This window comes from Labeo rohita, chromosome 15, assembly GCF_022985175.1.
Source record: "Labeo rohita strain BAU-BD-2019 chromosome 15, IGBB_LRoh.1.0, whole genome shotgun sequence".
NCBI lineage: Eukaryota > Metazoa > Chordata > Actinopteri > Cypriniformes > Cyprinidae > Labeo > Labeo rohita.
In genome coordinates this window covers 1,731,911-1,754,034 of record NC_066883.1, presented here as the reverse complement: position 1 = coordinate 1,754,034, position 22,124 = coordinate 1,731,911, and the positions used below count along the sequence as shown (strand labels likewise).

General features: G+C 35.4%; 1 protein-coding gene across 2 annotated transcripts in view; it reads right to left on the bottom strand.

Moving 5' to 3' along the window:
* rsrc1 (arginine/serine-rich coiled-coil 1) overlaps positions 1-22,124 on the bottom strand; it is a 176,348-nt gene that overhangs the window by 99,139 nt on the left and 55,085 nt on the right. The window lies entirely within an intron of this gene.

Genomic DNA, 22,124 nt, shown 5'->3' with positions numbered 1-22,124 from the left:
TAAAGACAGCTGGGAATAATGATGCACACAGATGCTGTGTGGGTGTGTGTTTACATTAAATAACCATTCACTGCGTCTCATTAATACATTCATACACATGTTCAAAGTATGAAACTGTGATAATACCTTGCAGTATGTAAACAGTGTCTAAACTGACAAAATGAAAAAGATTTTATGTGTGTATATATATATATATATATATATATATATACACACACACATATATATATTTATATATATATTTATTTATACACTGCGTGGCCAAAAAAAAAAAAACATCTGGATTTAAATAAGCAAATATGTAAGATTTTAGGATTATATCATTATTACAGTGATTAATATGTTTCTGGCATGTTGTATGTCTGGCAACAATTCTTTTAACCCTAAATGATGCAATGTGCAGCTTTTCATTTCTTAAGCAGCCATATCAGAAGACGTACCCATGATCATATTCCAGGATGACAATTCATCAGGCTCAATTTGTGAAAGATTGTCCACAGAGTCGTGACCTTAACCCTACTGAAAGACTTTAGGTTATGCTGGAGACTTTACACAGTGTCAGAAAAAGATGTTGCACACACATCATTTGAACGCCTTTAGCTATAATAACGTCTATCTATCTATCTATCTATCTATCAGCTTGTTTTTAGACTCTTTTTTTAATAATTAAATTACATTTTATTAATTAAAAAGCATGTCTAATTAATTGAAATCATTAAAAGTACACAATTTAACAGCAATTTATTAAAAGTTTAACAAAAAATACAATTTAAGGACTTGTGAAATAGTTGCCAATAGTTTTTTTTTACCAAATTCTGTTTTCCATGAATTATTTGGATTCCATTTCAATAGTTTAATTAAATTTAACAACCAAAAGCATCTCAAATTAACTGATTTTATTAAAAAATAGTTCTTATTTTATTTTATTTTATTTATTTTTTTACCCCAGAAATACTGCGTTGTGTATGTACATTTTTCTGGTAAATAAATTCCGGTAAATAATTTTTCTGCTAAATATTCCTTTAAAAATACTTTTTTTTTTTTTTTTATAATAATTTTATACTAGTACTATCATTACATTAATTCATATATATTTCTGTCACAGTTTCTTCAATTTAAACCAAATGTTTAAGACCTGTACATTTCTGTTTGAGTATGATATGATGACAATTTTCTTAAAAGACTCTCAGGGCAGTTCTAGAGATTATCTTCATGTGTTCATCTACTCATACATGTGACCCTGGACCACAAAACCAGTCTTAAGTCGCTGGGGTATATTTGTAGCAACAGCCAACAATACATTGTATGGGTCAAAACTATCCATTTTTCTTTTATGCTAAAAATCATTAGGATATTAAGTACAGATCATATTCCATGAAGATATTCTGTAAATTTTCTACCGTAAATATATTTAAACTTAATTTTTGATTAGTAATATGCATTGCTAAGAACTTCATTCGGACAACTGAACAGTACTTTGATTTTTGTTGCACCCTCAGACTTAAGATTTTCAAGAAATTGTATCTCGGCCAAATATTGTCATCAATGGAAAGCTTATTTATTCAGCCTTTAGATGATATATAAATCATTTTTCAAAAATGTACCCTTATGATTGGTTTGACTATATTTTTTAAACAAATAAATGCAGCCCTGGGTGAGCATAAAAGTCTTGACATAAAAAAATCTTACAGACCCCAAACAAAGATTTATATTTGGTTTTAATAAATAGTATCAGCTAGTATATTTAGTATATTAACATTTGTAATGGAATGGACAGTAGGGAATGTTAACTAGCCTGTGGCAGCTTAGAAATGACTTCAGTAATCAGCCAATCTCCTCTCCACAAACCCGTCCACCCATCCATCCATCCTTCTCCACAACGACTTACTACAAAAATTCTTTCACTTCCTGATTACAGCTTTTCTGGGAGACCGTTTGCATCTCAACACAGAAATACCAGCGCAAGCTAACGCATTTTCTAATGTAAAACGCAAATGCAGTGGGATGTGGTACAGCACTGGCTAAAAATAAGTTACGGTGGTGACAGAGAGCTGGAATCCTTTAATGAAAAACAATTAGCGGTAAACCATTCTTCACAAAAGAGACAAACACTCTTCTCCTTCCTCTGACACTCCCGTTCCTTTCCCCTCATCACGCTAATTCTGTTTTCTTTCTATAATCACTTATTCAATTTCACAAGCGCTTATTATATTTGCACCCTCCCTCCGTCTCTCTCTATTTTTTTTGGTCATTTAGCGGCTTCCCCTGTCTATGGCTAAATTACTGTATTCTTCTAATTGTATCTGTCTCTCTTTGGCACACGTCTGCACTGAAAAAAAAACATCCTAATTCAATTAGAGCCTTCAAACCAAATCCCAGCACTGCTGAGTGCAGACACAGGAAGACATTATCGGCAAATGAATATAAATTTTTATTGAACTGGTACATCTTCACCTTTTCATTTTTTTTAGCTTCATCTTTCTGTTTTTTCATCTGTCCATTTCCTGCAGGTCTGCGGGGAGCAGAGATTTTCATCCCTCTCGTTTCTCCCCGAACACGCGCTCGCATCGATTCCTGAATTACAGTGCGATATTAAATAATTAATATACTTGCCATGATTGATGTTTTGCCTTAGCCCAATATTACATTATCAATCAAACTCGGTTTAATGTAATAATATTGAAAATGTGTCAGGGGTTGTTTGGCTGGTTTACAATTTGCGCACGAGAGAGATGCATGTCGTGAAGCGTTTTATATTGTTTTAATGGACAGTCGTGGAAGAAGAAACAAGATGAGTGTTGACCTTGAGCTATGATGTCTACAGATCATCTTATAATGACCTCATTCAACATAAACCCACTCCAGCCACAACACCGCTGCGTGCCTCAGCGTCACACATGTTGTGTGCTGTTATTGTAGCAAAAATATTCGACACTCAGAAAGCTGTCACTGGGGTGGCACTAAAATGAACTATTTAGATGCTAAAATGTACACTTAATGGTACTAATGGGTTTAGATTTTATTTTCCCCATTTCTGTCACCTGAATTTATTAATATGACTGCACTGACTGACATCATTGGATGAAAACAAAACTTGAACTGAATTAAGCTGGATGATGGTACTGTTTTTTTTTTTTAAATAACATCCTGCAACACTGAACTGAATCAGCATTGAACAGATTTGAGCTGAATAACAACATTGCTGCCTACTGTAGAATTGCTTATAACTGATCAATTACCTTCACACTGTTATTGATCTGAACTAACTTGAGCAAAATAATGACACTATTGTTATTTTAAAGCTGTTTTACAGCAGAATCTGTATGCAGATGAGCTTGTTGACTTTGGATCAACAAAATACAACAAAGGATCAAATAAGAGAAAGAGCACAACTCAGAAAAAGTACAGAGAAAGAGGAAAAATGCCAAATACAACATTTGTCTTTTGTGTCTGTGTTTGTAGTTGTACAAACTTTTCAAACATAGTAAACCCTTTTCTATGCAAAACTGGAAGAGACAGTCATCCACATGCCTAAGGTTGCAAAACTTTGGACTGTTGGTGGTTCCTAGGATAGCAAAATCCACTAAAGGAGGTAGAGCTTTTTCGCATTTGGCTCCCAAACTCTGGAATAACCTTCCTGATAACGTTCGAAGATCGGACACACTCTCTCTGTTTAAATCTAGATTAAAGACACATCTTTTTAGCCAAGCATTCAAATAATACATCTCATAAACTCTTTCCTGCAGTTATATCTGATCAAATGCTAATTATTAATATTTCAGCTCTGGTTGAACAAATCTTTCTTTGCTTGCTTTGAACAGCAGCTATGCTAATTATGTTCCTATTTGTTCTAACTAGGTAACTAGTTTTGGTAAATAGAACTCACAAGCTACAGTCTGGATCCAGAACACTTAAGAAGAGATGTTGCCAACCCCTCAGAGGACTTCAGATGATGCCAACACTGAAACAACATACAGCACTACCGAATTCTGCTACTAATTTATTGTATTCTTTGTCTGTTTGATTACGTCATTAATTGATCTTCACCCCACATCTCTGACATATGTACATCAACGTGACATAGTCACCACTAGTAAACTGCTACTAAATATACTGTAAAAACTTTAATTTGCTGTAAAGTTGTTTTGCAACAATATGTATTGTGAAAGGTGCTATACAAATAAATTTGAACTGAACTGAATTGAAAATGGTACTTTAAAGAAGTAAGTTCACTAAGTTCACTATTACTTGTTGTTTGAACATTAATGTGTGTTGTCAGTGTATGTACAAATCTACCCTATAATGATAAAAATCCATGCAGTGGTTTTTAATTAATCTGTAAAAATAATATCCCCTTTTTCAAATCGAGCCATTTTCAGATGCCGTTATGGCGTCACACCCGCAGAGGCCGCTCCCACAATAGTTGATTGACATGACGTTCTACCTCGGATCAGCTGTAACAGTCCAACCTCTTTGTTTCGATGCTGGAGCAGGGATGTAAGTTAGACAAGAATATCTCCGACTGAGCGACTGAGGTGTTGTGTTGCTGGATGTAATAATGAACATAGTGGTTGTCATTTACTCCCGTCATCTGAGCCGCTGAAGATGCAGTAGATTACGTTTGTTTGTGAAGGGAATGCACCTCCTGATCTACATATATCCGTCTATGTTCGCGCGAATCATTCATGATCCAGATTCACCTACAGCAGAAGTGAATATAAGGGTTTTTTATGAATCTTTGCAATCGCCCTTCCTTATAACGTGGTAGTTAGCAAGTTTAACGGCTAAATGCGGCTAAAGTAAACAATCTCTCAGAGCAGCTCTTCACTCCACAGACAGAAGAGAGGGGCGGGGCGAGCTGAGCTCATTTGCATTTAAAGCAGCCTTGACCAGAATGAGATCATTTTTGCAGAGCTGATTTTGGCAAGGTAAAAAGGGTGTTGTTTTACAAAACCATTGAGAATTTTTAACCAAAGTATATTAGAGACTTTTCATTAAGACTCTAAAGAATCACATCAACTTTAAAAAATGGCCATCCGATGACCCCTTTAAAATCTTGCCTAATTGCATTAATTGTAGTAAGTGTCAGGCATTCACCACTGCCACCCTCATCTGACACACACCCGGTAGCTCCACCCACTCGTGACAGTAAGAGGTTCTGGTAAGGTTACATTTTGTTTTGATAGTCCATTTGAGACATTCTACTAACTACTATATAAGTAACTTTGCAATGTCAACTGGTAGTCAGAGTATTAGCTGACAGATAGGTTAGAGTTAGTAGAATAAACTGGCATGTGCTTAAAAATTAATCAAAATAAATTGTTAGCAGATTTTAAAGGAGTATTTCACTTCCAGAACAAAAACTTACAGATATTGTACTCACCCCCTTGTCATCCAAGATGTTCTTCATGTCTATCTTTCTTTAATCGTAAAGCAATAATGTTATAGTCTCCATATAGTGGACGTCTATGGTGCCTGTGAGTTTGAACTTACAAAATGTAGTTTAAATGCAGCTTCAAATGGCTCTAAACGATCCCAGCTGAGGAAGAAGGGTCTTAACTAGCAAAACAACTGGTAATAAAATAGTGATATAGTTTTTAATCTTAAATGCTTGTCTTGTCTAGCTCTGCAACTCTGTTAGGTCATATTAGGGTATAAAAACTCCTATCTCATTTTATCCTCCAACTTCAAAATCATTCTACATTGCTGCAGAAGTACAGACACTGTGTTTACAAAGTGAACGTGCAAGGAGGGTCAAACGCTCTTAAAAAAAAATGGTAAAACAGCGATGTAGGATGATTTTAACGTTGGAGAACAAAATGAGATGGGAGTTTTTTGACATACCCTAACTGTCATAAACTGGATAAAAAATATAAATTGTCTTTTTTTTTTAGATTTTTCTAGATAAGTCCCTTCTTTCTCAGCTGGGACCATTTCGAGTCCTTCGAAGCTGCATTTAAACTGCATTTTGGATGTTCAAAATCGGGGGCACCATTGAAGTCCACTATATGGAGAGAAATCCTGAAATGTTTTATTTAAAAAAAAAAAAAAAAAAAAAAAAAAAATTTCTTTACACCTTAAGAAAGAAAGACATGAACATCTTGGATGACAAGGGAGTGAGTACATTATCCATAAATCTTTGTTCTGGAAGTGAACATCATCTTTAATCAGACAGTCATTAATACTCTAATGACTGTTAGTTGACATGGAGTTACAAATTTACTTACAGTAGAATGTCTGAAGTGGACTTTTAAAATAAAGTGTTTACTATGGGAATATTGTTTTACTAAATCACATAGTGTGTATCAACCAGTGCTGGGGAAAGTTACTTTTAAAAGTAATGTATTACAATATTGTGTTGCTTAATAAAAAAGTAACTAATTGCATTACTTAGGCTACGTTGACATTAATCCAGATACATTTGAAAATGGTGTTTTCATTTTAAAACACTTTTCATCCACACTAGCGTTTCTCATCCAAAGTAAAACATCAGGAAGCGTTCAGTTCACTTGTGCATCCGTAAAGCCTCTGACAGAACAGGCATGATACGTTTTCATGCAATTCTTCTGGCAGGATTGTGGTATGAAGAGGTACAAAGTAACATCTGTAGCAACACGAAAAGGGCATTTTTAAATGTATCCACTTTAGAGTGTTTTCTCAAAAAAACTCAGTTTTCCTTGACAAAAACTCAGTGTGGATGGAAGACCAAAATTGAGAGAAAAAGATTTTACAAAACATATTAGTGTGGACAAGGCCTTAGTTACTTTTTATGGAAAGTAATGCATTGCTACTTTTTACATCATCAAAACAAAAAATAAAATAAACAAATAAATAAATAAAGTTAGATTTTTGGCAACTCTTTCACACCAAAAAGTGACATTAATAAGCCTCAGGCTGAAGAAAGTGCCTCTGCACATCACTACCAGCAAAGTAAACAAAGTAACTTGCTACTTATTACATTTAAAAGTAATTTGTTACTTTACTAGTAAATCTGAAAAGTAATCTGAGTACATAACTCGCATTACTTGTTACTTGAGTAATGTGTTACCATCAACACCGGCGATGACTGTGGCTTTGTGATTGATCTGTAGGCACAAATTGAATGAAAAGAAAAGTTTTGAACAGTCTTGAACGTTTTAGATTTGTACAAGTGTGTGGTTAATGTTTTTTAAATGTGCTTTTAAATTTCAGAAAATGTGAAGTCATTATTTTGTGAAAATCCTACCCTTCATCAACCAAATACGGACAAATAAGATTTGAGACAGCTAGAGAGGAAGGTTTCAGGTGTCTGGACCATTATACATAGGACTATGGTTCATTGTGAACATTCTACTTAACTTCCCCTTCTGTGTTACACAAGAAAAAAAAAAAAATAGAGAATACAGATTTAGAATGACAAAGATGAGTAAACGAGAACTCTTCCAAATGATCCAAATTCAAACTGAAACAGAATTTAAACAGGAACTGCAGTTCAAACTTCACCTTCAAAACTGAAACCTAACATGAAAAGGAAAGACGGAGAGAGCCTCAAAAAACAAAGCGAGCTAATAAAGAAGAAATCGCTCAATGAAAGAGGAGTCAGCATGGAGGACGGGAAAAAAATGTTCCCTCTCCATGGCTTCCCGTAAAGAGGTCATTATTTATCTCGACTTAATTAAGTAAAAGAGGACAAACAAGTCAAAGTGTTAACAGAGCTCGATGCAATGCCAGCCATTTGCTTACAGGTCAATAGTGCCAAATAGGAAATGTCTGACCAATCTGTCAAAGACAGGAGGCCTTGACTGACACGTGCGTGTGTGTGTGTGTGTGTTTATTCCCACTACATCGTCTTCTGAAAGCTCCTGTTCTCCACCTCTCTGTCTGTCATCTTGTTCTCTGCACTGGTATGATAGAATTAATTAAAGCCCAAGCAGCAAATGAACACAAATTTGTGGTCGAGTTTAAAATAAATCCATTATGCTTTATTTATATATTTATTTATTGAAATTCCTCTCTCTCTGTTGTTTAATCACAATACTTGACATGACCAAGAGGTGTAAATGAGTTAATGGCAGAGAATGAAAGAGTTCAAATGCAAAAATAGAGATCAAGCTATCAAGCTGTTGTTTGATTAAACCAAATTGTTGGTTTAATCTGCTGAATTATTTCAGTAGCTATCTTGATTTTTGGCGTCGAGTGAGTTTTTAGCAAGAGTGTCAATCATTTTCAATGCAAAGCCAATCATAATAGCAACCAATCACATTAAAAGTCTTAAAGCGCATCTATTGTGCTATTTTAAAGGTACCTGATTTGTTTTGGAGGTTCTACAGTAGGTTTACATGCATCTGAGGTCAAAAACACTTGAATTTTCTCATAATATACTTTTATTTCCTCAAAGTGCAGTCAACACAAACCAAACTCAGCTACAACTACAGCTGTTCGCCAGCAGCTAATGAAGACCATTATGCAAATGTGTTACAAACCTACGCATGTTTGTGCAGGAAGTTGGAAACATTGATGACTCGTTTCAGGCACTGCAGAATCGGTTCTTTCTTTTGTCAGATTATAACTCCATATGTTTTTGATACTTTGCAGACCTTTTGCATTTAGAAACAGCTATATGACATACTAAACGAACATTAATATCCATAAAACCATGGTGATGTATTATTAAAATAAGACTGCTTTTTTAACAAAAACCATCATAAACCTTTTAAGAACATATACATTAAAAAAAAACTAATGAAACCCATTAAAGATGCCTCCATCTAAACAGAGAAGATGGACTGAGCAACAGAGTTTGTAAGCAATACGACAAATAACACAAGTCACATTATGCCTCGTCAACGATGTCAGTGAGAGCTCATATGTGGTCTGATGCCTGATTAAAAAAACAACAAAAAAATTCACGGTGAGTTTATTAAAGGAGATGATGATAATGGAGAGATGCATCCTTCATCCATATGATCCACTCATCAATGTCTCTTCCTGTCTCTCCGGCTTCCTGTGTGGCAGGGAAATGACAGGAGAGCCGAGGAGAGCGTGGCAGACTGATAGACTTGGCTGTGCAATAAAATGGAGGACAAGAAGGTTGATTGTCATCTCCATATCACGTACTTAGCAGCGGCAGTGAATTGAAATTGAAATTGTGTTCCTGAGTGTATAGCACTGCTGGCCCTTTTGATTTTTCTGTTAAACTGTTCAGAGAGGAGGGGCAGGCGGATACACACACACACACACACACACACACACACACACACACAGTGTGCTGGTGTAAGGCTGCCGCCATCACATCCCAGCATAAGTAGGTTGATAATAGCAAAGGCTGGCCAGTGAGTCTTTAATCAGATCAAAACCTTCCTTCTTTTAGAGCTCAAGTCCCTAAAAGAGAGCGAGAGACATGGAGAGAGTGGAACAGAGAGCTTTAGAAATAACAGAACTGGGCTCTTAGCATAATCCCAGCACAGCAGAGATTCAAAATCCATTACAAACTAGGAAAACTCTCCACTGGTCCATCACAGGAGACAAAAGAAGAGAAAGAAAGACTTGAGGGTTAGATGGCAACTCTGAACACAAGACTACAGCTTTCTTTTGCTTCTCCTGTGTGGTCAGAGCTGCTCTTTTTCTTGGCAGGTTTTGGACCAGACAAATGTTCAAGTGTCAGATGAGCGTTGGAAGGGATTTGATTATCATTTACTCACCTTAATGTCATTGTAAACCTATACTTCATTTTTACTTTCAGTCTACTGCACAACACAAAAGAAGATATTATGAAGAAGGATGAACCAAACAACATCGGGCCCCACTGACTGAGGCATTCATTTGTTCTTTTAAGAGCTGGTATGGGTTTGGAAAGATAGGGTGAGGTGAGTTAATGGGACCGTATTTTAAAACTTAATATGTAGTTCTGTCAAAATTAGTGCGTTAACGCAGGCGATAAACAGTGTTACATATGGATGAGCTAAAGTTGGTCACCCCTCTCACAACTGCTGGTTCTGTCTTTTTTTCTTGACAAGAAATGCATTTATTTAGTCGCAGAACATCTTTATGAGCACATCAAATGGGAGACTTTTCAGACATGCACTCCAACTTCACTTTAGCGTCGGGTGCTAGACAAACGAGCGTGGGAAAAGTACTAATGACGAGACCTTCAGTAGAACAACTGTGGTCAGATGAGATGTTGTCAGGCGAATTTTCCTTTCCTGTCAGCTGTTATACTGTGCTCATTAATTGCACACACAAATGTGGTGGTGTGTGCTGTATCATTTCATATTAAAGGGGTCCCATTATGCTTTTTCACTTTTTGAATTTTAGTCAGTGTGTGGTGCTTATGTTTGCTATAAAAAAGATCTACGAAGTTACAAATCTCAAAGTGCACTCCAAAGGGAGATATTTTGTTTTAAAAAAATCTCTTTTCAACAACTACAACGAACGGCTCCTTTGGACTACAACGTTTGTTTTCCGAATGTTATGATGTCACAACGCCAACTAGAATATCATTCAAATAAATCCCGCCCACGGAAATTCGAATTGTTGGGGGGTTGGTAGGGACGAGGTGGGGGATTAGCCTAACTTTAGTGATGCAGTGCGAGAACCGCTTCAACAAGCCGCAGCGCAGCGGGTATAAACACAAGTATTGACTAGAGTGGCTGCATCAGAGTAGTAATGTGCCACAGACATGTGCATTGTGTGGTAAGAGATTTATTCATCATACAGTGTAGATAGCTTCACTTATAACACGAGTGTTTTTTTTTTATATGCATAAACTTGCACTAGAATAGGCTAGGCTAATCACTGATGATGTTCTTTGATAATGTTAGGCTGCTTTTAGCCTTATGCTGGAGCTAAGTATGTAAACAATTAAATAAATTAGTATGACAATATCATGTATCAGTGATCTCACAGGCTGATGACAGGACCCAACACTACTGTAGCGTATTATTTACTCACCCTTCATGTATCTTAGGTGTATATGATTTCTTTCAAATGAATGCAATCGGAGTTATTAAAATAATTAAAATAAGTTTTGATTAAAAATTATCCGGGCACTTCCAAGCTTTAGAACGGCATAGATGAGTGTTTCTCTTCATCAGTCCAAAACAAGTCCATTAAAGTTCATCCATCCATAATAAAAAGTGCCTTACATGGCACCTGGGGTCAATAAAGGCCTCCTGTAGCAAATCAATGCATTTTTGTAAGAAAAATACCCATATTTAAAACGTAAGAATCACTTTAATCTAGCTTGCACTAACAGTTGTACACGGAACTTGCTTCTTTGACAAGTGGCGTGTCAGTACTGAAACACTGTGTAAGATGTTCGCTAATCACAACACAGTGGAAGAGCTAACCAATCACAACACATTTCGGAACCCTTAATAATAGGAACCCTTTAAAGTGCAAATGAAACTGCGAGTGTGTGTGTCAGATCCGCGTTGAGTTCAGCAGTGGCAGCTCTTAAAGTAATAGCATCCAAATAACCTAATAACCCACCTGCTGTTAATCAAAGAACAAAAGAAAAAAGAGGAAATCAATAACTTTTGTAGCTTGAAGGATTCTTTAGTATTAATTTAGTATTTAGAGTTTGATAACTGTATTCAATTTCTGCATATTTTCTGCTTGCTTAAGGATGCAGATAATAATGGGTTTATGTGAAGATTTGTGAAGATTATGTTAAGTTTACTTAAATTATTAAATTAAATTAGTAAAAAAAAACTTTAAAAAGTCTAATAAACATTAAAATTTATAGCTCAAGTTATCAGTAATATCAGTATCAGTGATATTCATGACTTTCAGTCATGTTTTTTTGTTTGTTTGTTTTATTAAACAAATATTAAATATATACCATTCATGTTGTTTCTACATCGGGTTCGAGTCTCGGCTGCCCACTACTCCAGGTGCATGTGTGTGTTTTCACTACTCACTGCTGTGTGTGCAGTTGGATGAGTGAAATGCAGAGCACAAATATAGCACTATTATTTACACATCTTGTGCCATTCCAAACCAATAAGACAAAAAGGTAACACTTTAGCACAGGGAACAATTCTCACTATTAACTAGTTACTTATTGGCAGGGCCAGATTAACACTTTGTTGTACCCTGGGCAACAATATTCAAGGGCCCCATCATCACAACCCCAGGATCACCATAATATGGTCATATATAGAATATATTACTGTAATATACAGTAAATATACTCAATACTTCAAATCCTAACTGTCATCATATTTTGATTTACAAATATTTAAATGCTCATAGAACTACAAATGCACTACTATGTCCCCTATCAAAGACATTCACTCACATATGATGGTATGAAAACAAAACACATCAGCATCTGTGTATAATCTGGTAAAATTGACCCACTACATTGAGAGGGAGGGAAGTATCCTCCATTTTCACAAAAAATGAATAGATAAGCAACCACTTTCAAACCATCGTTTATTTAACAACACTTATTCCCAATAGAAATGTATGGAATTGATAGAGCTATCACAGAAGACAAGGCAATCAAGTTATTAGTCCAACACAAACAATTTGAAATCTGCCAGTTATCCCTCCACATCAATTTACAGCATTTTCATAAAGCTGGCACCTCAAGGAAAAAATAAAAAAATAAAATGCAGTATCACTATTTGATCATAAACATTTTGATCCTAAGCTCATTTAACTTGTTTTAAAATAGAACAACAACATGTTATAGCACAATTAACCAGTTAAACATTTTAGTGCTACATAAATACACTACACAATACTAAATACACAAAACAATTTCTCTGAAGAAGACAAGATAAAATAAATGCTATATAATCTGGCAAAACACACAACTTTAGTCCTAAATAATGAGGAAGTGCATGTTTGAATTTGAGTATATAGGTATATACTTTAAATTTTCAGCGTTTCTGATGTCCTTTTCCTTTTTTAATTTTCGCTTCGCGCTCCCACTTAGCTTCTCCATTTTTTTCTGTTGTAGCAACGCCTGACGTCACGTAACGCGCTCGGGCTCGGCGTAAGCTTTGACCAACCTCATGCGGACTGACCAATGAGGAGAGGGTCTTAACTTGAGGCCCTCTCTTCATTGGTCAGTCCGCATGAGACTGACTCTCAACCGCTCTCAACTCACGTTCAAAGTCATAGGCAGCGCAGCATATCTCTGTGCAGCGCAAAAGCCCGGGTGGACAGTTTGTTAAATATAAAGCGGGAGATTACAGATACAGTATTTTGCTCGTGCCCTTGCTGTCCTGGGCCCTTTAGTTGTCGTGGGCCCCTGGGCAATTGCCCAGTTGCCCGTATGGTTAATCCGGGCTTGCTTATTGGCATGCCTATTTTTAACATATTGGCTGTTTATTAGTACGTATTAAGCACCTATTCTGCATGATCATATTCTATATCCCTAATCCTACCCAATACCTAATCTTGACAACTACCTTACTATTAATAAGCAGCAAATTAGGAGTTTACTGAAGCAAAAGTCATAGTTAATAGTTTGTTAATATCGAGAACTAGACTTTAAAATAAAGTGTGACTAACAAAAATACATACAATAACTTGAGAAAGAGGCTGAAATTAAACCCAGACTTATTGGAAATATATGCCTCTACCTGCATTTCTTCAAAAAAAAAAAAAAAAAAAAAAAAATAATAATAATAATAATAATAACAATAAATAAACAAAAAAAAAACAAACGAAAAACGTGAAATGAAAAAAAAAGAAAAAAAAACACTGCAAACCTGCATATAAGGATGATAAAATAGCTGAATTGCATCAGCTAATGCGTTTTATATCACTTTTTTATATCATGTTTTTATATCACTTTTAATGCTATCGGGTAGATTTAGAGTTAGGTTTGGTATTATTTTCCAACATGATAGAGCATTAGCCTTTTAGCAACATTCATGGGACATTTGAATTCTGAACCACTGCAATACATACCTAGAGCAACATAATAAAAGCGCTGCAATATGAGCCAGGACCAACGTAATAAAACTATGCCAGAGTTACATACCGAACGTGCGTTTTAGCACCACTCACTGGACATTTCACTTTGAAACTGCCATGAAACGTGCAATAAGGTACGTAATATCAGTGTTGCAGAAAACATATCACAAACGTGTTTTCAATGAGCCTGGATTGGACATTTTAGTCGCCATCAAAAAAAATAATAATAATAATAAAAAAAAGCCAAATTTTTGGAATTTGAAATTGACTCTGAATAAAGTCTTATTGACTGCTTTTATGCTGCTATTTCCGTGGCAGCTGAAAGACTGTGTAATGGTTTGCCATTGAAGATTACATCCACTCTACTGATGCTTTCAAATACAGACTTAAGACATTTATTTTCACTGGCGTTTGGGTACATAATCATGGGTATTTTGATTTAGGTTAGTTGTGTTTAATATGGTCTTTTTGTGTAACCTTGGGTAATTCTGAAAGTGCTTTATAAATAAAGACTGAGTTTGCTTGGAGAATTTTTGCAGACAGTAAAAACTAGGCTAATACACCAGTGCATTACTGCAGCGTTACGATCAGAAATGTGGAGCGTTGATGTTAACTGTACATTCTGCCCTCAGGCTCCTGCATAAGTTGCTTTTCCTTGCATCAGGGAGCCTGCTATATTATTAATATATATTAAAACAACTTACCAATACCTACATGAAAGGGCTAAACTGTTATTCTAACATATTAAATAATGAACTATACTAACAGTCTGGATCATGTCACGATAGTACAAAAAAAACATGCTACGGCTTATTCAGGGGCCTGTTCCCGTTTCAGTGGATACGCAGGTAAGTTTGAGTTAACTTTTCAAAAGACTGAGCTTACATATAAATTATTTTTTAAAACTTTATTTAGTGTATTATTTAAATAAAATTGATATATTCTATATTCACTGGCAGAATAGTTTTTTAAACGTTCAATGAATTGCATGTATGCCTTGTAAATGTGCATTTATTGATTTAATAATGATTTTCTCAATCTCAATCAGGAGAGAAATGAATTGTGCCAACTCTTTGAATCAAGCTGACTCTCTCCATGTTTAATGGCCATTTGCGGCAGACGTCATACTTTCAGATGCATGTGCTGCAGACTTAATCAAAAACTCATTTATAGTGAGCATGGGTTGAATTAGTTTGGTTTTGTCAACTCCTAACCCCTCGAATGATAATGGAATTATTTGACTGTTTGATTCACAGATCAAGTATCCCAAATGGACTTCATATTTACATGTTTTTGACTGTCTTCTGAGGGTTTCTTACTTTTAGACTAATCTGTTGCAAAATTTCAGTTTAAACGACTTTTGAAATTAGTCATGGCGCACATCACTACTACAAAGGCAAAAAAGGATTAGTTCACTTCCAGAATAAAAAAATCCTGATTACTCCCACACTTACTCACTCCCACAACATCCAAGATGTTCATGGCTTTCTTACTTCAGTCAAAAAGACATGAGTTTTTAAAGACAATATTCCAGAATTTTCCTCCATATACTGGACTTCAGTGGTGGTTAGGGCTGGGTACCGAGTTCGATACTGTTTAGGCACCGAAATGCCTCGATACCATTGAGTATCGAAAAACCTCTTGTCGTTCGGTACCAAACTAAGGGGTTAATCTCATCAACATCAGTGTACCAATAAACCTGCAGCACTAGGTGCAGTGGTGTAGTGCAGGATACGCAGGTTTACAGTGTATACCCATTTCTTTATCAGTCAGCTTTGCATATACACACTTCTAAATTCCCTCTGACGTGCATCATTTGGTTGTGTCGTACATTAGCCAGAATCACGACAGTCCACCACATGAATAGCTATTTCAATCACATGTGAATAAATGCCAAAAATCCTGAAAATCACCCAGTAATTTCCTTTAAAATATGTTCAAAGATTGCGCCTGTGCCCGCTCCCTCCACTCTTCCACCCGAGATGCTGCCTGTTCATACGCGAGAGCATGTCGGGGAGGCGCGCAGAGTGGTAAAATAATAATTATTATTGATTACTAATTTGAATTAGTACATTATAACAAAAAAAATACCTTAAAAAGGAAAAGAAGCAGGTTTTTACGATCAGAAATTTCTTAAACCAGCCTTTTTGTTTTTTGTTTTTTTTTTTTTAACTAAAACAATCCTCATCCTCATCCAAGGAGTCTTTGCATCTGTATAAACGTCAATAAGCTGAAAAAATAAAACAAAAGGTTTTTGTTTTTTTGTTTTTTTGGAGACAATGTAATCTTGTTAAAATTGATTTCATAAAATTTGTTTTGGAAAAAATATCGTTCTGGAACTGGTACCGCAGTCAAGGTATTGGCATCGGTATCGAAAATGTTTAAATGATACCCAACCCTAGTGGTGGTCAACGGGTTGAAAGTCCAAATTGCTTTTTCAATGCAGCTTGAAAGGGCTCTACATGACCACAGTCCAGGAATAAGGGTCTTGTCTAGTGAAACAACTGGTCATTTTCTAAAAAAAATAAATAAAATGTATATACTTTTTAACCACAAATGCTCATTTTGCACTAGCTCTGCAATGCGCATGTACGTCTTCAGGCATTGTGTAATCATGTTGGCAAAGTCACATGTGGTTAGTTCTTTGTCTGTACTTCGGTTCAAAAAGGTAGGGTAGGACAAAAGACATCTCTTTTCTCCCCCAACTTCAAAATTGTCTGACATCATTCTTTAACTTTTTATGGACGTCATTTGACTTTCTTTGCATGCTCACTTTGTAAACACTGGGTCGGTACTTTCACCTACATTTGTGGTTAAAGAAGTATATAACTTTTTATTTTTTATTTTTTTAAATGACCAGTGGTGTCACTAGATAAAACCCTTATTACTTGTCTGGGATCGTGTAGAGCCCTTTGAAGCTGTACTGAAGCTGCAATTTAACCTTCAACCCGTTGAGCACCATTGAAGTCCACTACATGGAGAAAAATCCTGGAATGTTCTCCTCAAAAACCTTAATTTCTTTGCAACTGAAGGAAACTCAGGTAATGTTTTATTCTGGAAGTGAACTAATTACTATACTAATACTGAATGTAAGAAAAAAATGGCTCTGACCACAGATGTACCCATGTGTCACAAAACAAGAGCTGATTTGAGACTTCATTCGCTCAACCCAAATTTTGAGAAAATGTATTAGGTACAGTGATTATTTTGTACGGCGCCTCACCTTTTTGGAGAATGTTACTCTTGCTGTATGAACATTCATAAGAACATCATCTTTTGCGTTTCAGGTCATACGTGTCTGGAATGACACAATGGTAAGTAAATAATGACAGAATTTTTATTATGAAATTAATATTATACTGCTAATCAGGTCCTTAAGGATTCATTGGAAACTACTGGTTTGTGTGTTGGATCAAGGCTGGAACTAATCTCTGCAAGACTGTGACCCTCCAGGAGTTTGATACCCATACTTTAGTGAGCGTGAATAATGGTAACTGGAAAAACAAACAGAAATTGTGGAGGGAGATTTGTAATTACTATTACTAGTCACTGCTATCGAAATACTACCTGTTACCCAGAACAAACTATCTCTAATGGCAATTTCATGTTCTTTCTTGAACATCTGATACTTTAGTGTGACAACAAACCATGAAGGGTCACAGAGGAACTGATATACAATATAATATGATATACTGATATCTTAAATATACAAATAGGTGGAAAATACTTCAACCGTGACATTTTACAACCGTGGTCCAAAATCAGACGAAACTTTTTCTTCAATGAAGAGAACTGATTTCCTGATTTTTTTTTTCAATTGTTTAGAAATATCACCTGTGGAATATTAAATCTCTACTGGGATTTGATTGCAGTCGCTTTCACTGCACCTCAGATCATTTTAAATGAAAACATTTAATTTTAAAGCCACAATTCAAATATACTTCTCATTAAAATGAAGAAATTAACATAGAAAGAGAAAGACCTTTAATTTCTCTCTTTTCATCTTTGCCTAATTATATTTAAATAATTATAACGAAAAAGTTTTCTGCATGTAGTGGTGATTGTTTTTCAAACATTGGGCTGTTTTTTCTTCTTCTCAGGCAATGCTTAACTGGTTAGAGCACAAGGTGCAGTGCAGGATGTACTGAAACGGCTCATGGAAATATTCTGGCTGCCAATCCAATGCAATCAGACAATGTTGTGGCATCTGTCACGGCAGAGTATAAAAAGATGGCGTGGATACCAAATCAAAACATTATCAAAGAGCAAGAAGGAAGGAGGGAGAAACAAGCACTCATTTGCAAATGGCACCCATGCAGTCAGACACAGGAGTTAATAAGATAATTATCTGCAGCACTGCTCTGATATTGTTTATCACACCACAAACTGATAAAAAGAGATACATCGCTATCACCTTTAACCTGACACGCACACAGTGTTTAGGAAAACATAAGACTGTGCAACTCTTTTCCAAAATCTCAGATCATAAATCTGTAGCTGAAAATAAAGCTGACAAAAGATGAACAAACCAAGCAGCTTATTCCCTTTAGTATGCATCCAACACAGATCAATGCTATTTGACAGAAAAATTTGTGTATTCCACGGATATGGATTGTTTTAGGCACAAAGTGAAGTATTAATTACTGCTAATAGCTAGTGCTGTCACAAGAATTGACACCAGCACCAAGTTAATAATGACATTTGAAAAATGTAATGATACCAATCTTTCTGCAGTACTGGAGTAAAGAGTACTGACTCAAATTGGTACCAGCGGTTAGGAAGCAGCTTTCAAAAGCCCCAACTCTGTGAAGAGCATCAAAGGTGTCTATTTACAACCTGGTTTGAAGCATTAAGAACTGCAGCACTGTTAAGTGAATGAACACAACAGCTAATCAGGGGTGTTTTATTTAGTCAGAAACCTCAAAATGCTGCATTTTGGTTCTGCACAATCCTTTCATAATAACCAACAAAGTCTAAACAGAACGTAAATAAAAGACTGACTGTACAGTGTAGTCAGCTTCATTGATTATAATGGGAGTTTCTGCAAGAGTGCAGAACTTACACTGAACTCACATAATTTACAGCTTCACTGAATATAAAGGGACTTTGCTCATTTCCTATAAATAGCCAGTTCACAATATTAAGAAAGTTCTATTTTTCATAAAAACTACACTCTAAAAAAGATGGTTCTGTAAAGGTTTTCTGCACACACTGTAGTAACAGTTCTATTTAGAACTGTCTGATGTTCAAATTGTGAGTTTAGAGGTCTTTATTCCCTCCTTTTCGATTTTTAATTCTGTCACTGTCAAAAATTCCTTTCAAAGAACCCTAACATAATGCCGTTTAGAACTCTTTTTGGTAACACTTCATTTTGATAGTCCACTTTGGACATTCTGCTAACAGTAAGTAACTTTGCAACTACATGTCAACTAGCAGTCATTAGAGTATTAGTAGACTGTCTGCTTAATATCTTCTAACACTTTATTTTGATGGGTCCACAACATACAACATACTAAGAAACTTTGTATGTATATGTCAACTTATTCTACTAACCCTAAACCTAGCCTAATAGTCCACTCTGAGAATTGCAAATTAATGAGAATTAGTTAACGTGTAGTTGCAAAGTTACTTATAGTTAGTAGAATGTCTAAAGTGGACTATCAAAATAAAGTCTTGAGACAAGACATTACAGGTGAATATGGTAAAAAACTGTAACTAATATCACAATATATTCCCCAGTTGATTAATTACAGTACATTAGAACTGTTTTGTATTCAAGTTTTCTGTTATGTTTAAATATGCAAATGAGGCAAACATTTCTAGAACAGAAATCTGAACAGTGGATAAAGCCAGGTTCAAAGGTTTATCAAGCCTAATAAATCTATTTGTATCACTCCTTGAGGAGGTGTAGGACAAAAAAAAAAAAGATACTTAAAGATACTTACTGTCACTGAAATTCACAGATGCAAACAGATACATTGCAATAAAATACTTAAAGTACACTTAAAAACTTATTTTGGACTAAGTTTTCTTAAAACTTAAAAATTTTTACAAAAAAAATAAAATAAATAACAACAACAACAACAACAAAACGATTCAAAATGTAAAGCTGAGATTGATTCCAAAATTGCAATTATTGGCATAGTTGTAACCATAGCAATAGACGGCACAAAAAAATATATATATATATATATAGTAATTAAGTGCTTTAGGGCATTTAAACACATGAAAAAAGACATTATGGTAGCAAGTCTGTAACCACCTAAATCAATAATTTAAAAAAAGTATTTTTAGCAAATCCAGGTAATTTAACATAGAAATATTATACATATATATATATATATATATATATATATATATATATATATATAAAACACTGCGGTTAGTGTTATGGTCTAGCAGTTAGGGTACAACGGGGCTAAAGGCGCCTTTGATATTATTTTCCTCATTAGATGGCAGAAAAATGTGGTGTAGCACTTTCCAAAGCATCCGCTTTTCAAGATACACATGCAAATTTGTCTGATCCTTGACTTGATCGTGGGCAGCAGAGCAAAGTCGATTCCGTGCTTACTTGATCTAATATTTGATGTTTTTTTTCAATGTTGTAGATTTAAGTAGCAAATGAGAATCACTAAAATTATTCAATATATCTTGAGACAAAGGTCCTCTTAATGATTTTGAGTTTTGTTTAAGATAATTAAAACTGCAGTTTTTAAATAATGAAAGAATATGTAAAAGTATGGTATTTGGGGAAAAAAAATGCCCATGCTTTTGGGGCTAAAAGACACAATAATTAACATGATAATTAACAGAAGTCTGACTTTTCTACTTGTTGACATGACATTGTTAGATTCAGATGGTAAATATCATATATTATGTTTGGTGTCCATCCTAGAGATAATCACCATGTTTAGGATGACACCATTATATTTAAAAAAAAAAAAAAAGTTTTTAAACATATCAAAACAAAACATAATTTATTGTTACTACTGTAAATCTATATTAAATTATTATGGGATCTCCTTCAATGCTTTCAGAATCTTTTCTTTTTAAAATGATTTTGTTTCTGTTTTTTTAAACTTTTTTTTATATTAACATTTTAATGACAGTATATTTATTAAACTTTTTTTTCAAAAGAAACTTTGCTAAAGTGATTGTTTTGATTAAGTATTAACTTACATTATTTAAAAAACAAACAAACGAAAAAAAAACATTATTTTAGCTAAAGTATTTATATCAATACTGTGTGCCCTTTACCCAATGGTGGTGAGCCTTTTACCTTGTGTGTGGGGTAAAGGGCCCCCTTTGCCACCTCATACATTTATAAAATTTGAAATCAAGTAAAAAAGACTTGTATTTATTGTTTATTGTTACACAAAATCTGTTGCTCCGTAAATGTTCAATACAAACGTATATATTTTTTCTGCAGTTTCTCAAGGTGTGCATTTAGCCCCATTGTATTCTACATGTGCTGTGTCACATTGAGCCATTTTACTCATTACACCATTCACTGGGGTATTTAGATGGCATTAAGACAGGAAGATGCCCTATTACTCAATTATCTCTGCTCTATTTCTATAAATATACCAATGAAGTGCATGAATACACATCATGCATTAACCTAGTGATCTGTTTCTCTCTCTCTCTCTCTCTCTCTGTCTCTCTCCTTCCATCTGTCTGGAGGTTGACAGCGCTGCTAGCTTCCTATTAGAATAATCAATATGACACCTTTCTTGTTTGGGCCTAAAACGGGATTTGCGCGCAGAGATTTGTATGTGTAAGGCCAGCTCTCAGTCATGGCCCTCTTTTAACCTTAACTAGATTAGAGCGATTATCCGTATGAGCTCCCAGCACTGTACAGACAGGATAAGTGCTCACAAAGCCGTCTTTGTCAGGACGCGAGCGCCGGGCAGAGGGGCGCTGGCCACCCGCGGGTTATCGGAGCCGGACGCCCGATTCTTATTCATATCTGAGCCCACCTTTATGAATATCTGTCGCCGTTCCCTGCTCGAAGGGACAGTAAGACCCCTATTCTGTCTTTCCTCAGGACAGAAAACAATCCAATCTGGCCCGGAGCGCCGCGCTGCCATGTGGCGTCTGCTCTGTGGCTACGTGGGGAAGCTGAGAGGTGTTTCTCTGGAAATGCACAGAGAGCTAGAGGAAAATACGGCCTACTGATTCTAAACATGCTTCAATTACAAAGAAAATAG